The sequence below is a fragment of the Triticum aestivum genome, chromosome 7A (assembly GCF_018294505.1).
Source record: "Triticum aestivum cultivar Chinese Spring chromosome 7A, IWGSC CS RefSeq v2.1, whole genome shotgun sequence".
Taxonomy (NCBI): Eukaryota; Viridiplantae; Streptophyta; class Magnoliopsida; order Poales; family Poaceae; genus Triticum; species Triticum aestivum.
The window spans coordinates 163,123,007-163,126,317 of NC_057812.1; the positions used below are offsets into that span (position 1 = coordinate 163,123,007).

Sequence of the window (3,311 nt, forward strand, 5' to 3'; positions counted from 1 at the left end):
GTACTAACAAACCTGCTTGTTCTGCTAACACTTTGACACTATCAAACCCCCCAACCGAACCACAGGGGAAAAAAGAACTGTAGCCCCACCCACCTTCTTCCTTTCTCTCTCCCCTGCATCCACCTCTCCTTCCGTCACTCAACCTCCAACCTCTCGCCGCATCCACCCACTTCCGACCCACCTCCTTCCCCCAAGCTACCCCAACCTCCACCGGCGCCGCCTGGGGCCCTATGTACCCAATAACCTCATCGCCCACCATATCAAATAACCTTCCTCACCGATGCCGCACAGGACGCGCGCCACCACTAGATCCGAGCAACCGCCGTCATCCTCCACTGCCTTCAACTGTCACCCGCGGCGACGCCCGCGACGTGACGCCCCTTTGACATCGTCTCTTCTCTTAGGCATCGCTGAGAACCTCCCCGCCCCATGCCGCCCACCCCTCTTGTGACAACCCAAGACCAAGACCTATGCTATTGTTGTCATTTGTTCATGCTTGTGATGTTTTTTTTTTGCATCATGCATCAGGTCCATTCTTGTTGTGCTTGTTTGTATTTTATTGTGTTCATGTGTTTTGTTACTCCTAGTACCTCCTTGATCCTTCCATATTTACATTTGCTCAACTTCCATCAATCTTTAACCAAGTTTCCCATTATTCTCTAACCCAACTTCAACTTCTTTATTCCATTTCATTTTCGAGTGGCACATTTCACTTCTTCAATTCTTTCCCAAACCTGGCCCATAAATCTTTTATATTGTGTCCAGCAACCCTTTAAATTTTCAAACCATTTAGAATACATTTGAATGGGTTTCCAAATTAAACCTATTGAATTAATTCAACATGTTTGGATTTTAGTTCTTCCTTTATTTCCCCCAAAATGTTCACAAACCACAATGCATGTGCAGGACATTCTATTGTTAACTTCATGCCATTTGGATTCCATCTGAATAGTCTTCTAAATTCAAATGAGTTTGAATATAATTCAACCTCATTTGAATTTTCCTCTTCCTATTTTTTCCGAACCATTTTTATAAAATCCTCCACATTTCTCTAAGTCGAGAGAAACATGTGCCATGTTTAAATTCACTTTCTAGCCATCCTATTCTTTCTCTTTGATATTTTCTGTTTTGAAGAAATAGAAAAAGAGGACAATAGTTGGGCGCGCGGGGGGGGGGGGGGGGATAATTAAACCCCAAGGCCCAACCCACCAAGTTAATGTGCCCTCAGCATTGTTCTTCTTCCCTCTCTCCCTCGCAGTAACTCTCCAAGTTCACCTCGGCGTACATGGCCACCGAGGCACTCCCATGCTGCCCGCGCTCGCCCTAGGCTCCCCTATAAAAGCCCTCGCTGAGCCCTAGGGTCTCCCTTACCCTCCTCTTCTCCCTACCGCAACCAAGGTGAGATCGAGCGGGGGAGGGGGACAGGGGCGAATCCACGTACAAGGTTGTGGGGGCGCATGCCCCCACTCGTTTTTTCAGACTACTCCTACTAGGCCCAGGATATACAACGCTGCCCCCACTCAGCCCAAGGTATTTGCCCCCACTCTCTAATTTTCCTTTGTATGTTTAAAGCCCGTCAATGAGAAATAGATGGGTTATTAGCCCAGCAACCCATCTTTGGAGAATACGATCAGGCCTCATGCATACGATTGATCAGGTGGTTCCCGATTCGCTGGAAACGTATTGACTTCTTCCCAAGATTCAGATGCGTTCGTCGTCTCTCGCCTGTGCTCCCGTGACGCCTTGACGAGCCGAAGCCGCCATGCCGCCGCCTGCGGTTATAAGCTGCACATACACCCCTCCCCTCGGGCGATCAGCCTCGATATGCACTGCGCACCACAGCCGGCCGGCCGGCCGGCTCGCGCCATCCCAAGGAAGTTGTACTGATCAATCATTCAATCAAGGTAAGCCCTAGGTTTAGTTCTCTCTTTTTCTAATTTCCACATTATTGTTCTATTCTGATTTCCATGTTAAAAAGTAGTGAATTGTATCAAATATGCATCTTTATAAATTATAATGTACAAATTGATGATTAGGTCGATTGAATCTAGGTTCCCGTAATAGTTCCATATGAATAAGTTTGAGGACGTGAGAGTAGAATAAAATCTATGTAATATTCTTCCTTCATGTATCTCAATGTATTTAATGTTCAACTATTTAACATTGACAAGAAAGCTGATGAAGAGATTTTTTGCAAATCCACAACTGGTATTATGCCTGAAATAGTCAATCTGAAAAAGCTTACTCGACATCCATCTAATAGGAAGTGACTTGCAGATTTTACAGATTACGATAAGGAAATGTTGGATAATATTCCTAATGAGGTGATAGTTCAACGCTTCCATGCGAAAAATCGTCATGGGCTCGTGGCATGAAACGGAAGTAGGCAATGTGCTCAAGCTTTTCTTCTTATCTGTCAATGATTCAATGCTCTCTATATTTAAACATGTTTCTTCTTCCTGCAGCTTGAAGGCTAGAAATCATGGACATATACCCCAAAAAAGGAACGGCATATTCATATTTCTCAAGTTATTGTGGTTTAAGTAGTTAGTTTACTTTTACTTTGGCAATGAACTTGTCATAATTATGCATGTGATGACATTATCTTACCAGAAAGTATGTGATTTTGCTTCTTACACACTATATCTATGCTTGTGTGGTTTAAATAATTTAGTCATTATAGTTCGTATACATGTTTATGAAAAAAATATGTATAAATATTTACCCTCTCTTGATTTTCATCCTGGCTCCGCCCCTGAGGGGGGAGGGAGGGTATCTTCGTGCTTCTCCTCCGTCTCCCTCGGGCACACACACGAACTCCCATGCCTTGGGTTGACCTCCCTGTCAAGGTCTTCCTGCCCTGCCTCGTCTACTTCGCGTATCAGGGAGCACCACCGACGATCAACAGTGCCCCGCCTTCTCCACTCGTCCCCAACAGAAGCACGACGCCACCAGTTTCTCGGTGAGCATCTGCTTCTCCCCAGAAAGTTACTCCGGTCGCTTTCGTCCTGTATCATACTTAGTCATGCCCGAAGGCATGCTGCCGTGCATTCGCCATGCACACAAAACAGAGCACCTTGCTCTTCGTCCGTAGCTGCGCTCACGCACACCTCACACTGCTGCACGAGTGCCACGCATGCAGGAGTGCTCGCCCACGCTCCCCGCAGCTAGCCCAGTGCTACTGTTGTAGCCACCTTGCCGTGCTCGAGCCGAGCTCAAGCTCGTGAGCGAGCAACCCCGTGCTACTTGTGAGCAGCGTTGGGATTTTCCTCGAAGAGGAAGGATGAAGCAATATAGTAGTGAAGAAGTAT

The 3,311-nt window shown here is 46.3% G+C and overlaps 1 long non-coding RNA gene across 1 annotated transcript; it reads left to right on the forward strand.

The window, feature by feature from the left end:
* Positions 1-1,638: 1,638 nt before the first annotated feature.
* On the forward strand, positions 1,639-2,643 carry LOC123154724 (uncharacterized). Its single transcript, XR_006477008.1, has 3 exons — positions 1,639-1,904; positions 2,278-2,382; positions 2,466-2,643. It is a non-coding gene; the product is annotated as an uncharacterized lncRNA (long non-coding RNA).
* The last annotated feature ends 668 nt before the right edge of the window (positions 2,644-3,311 follow it).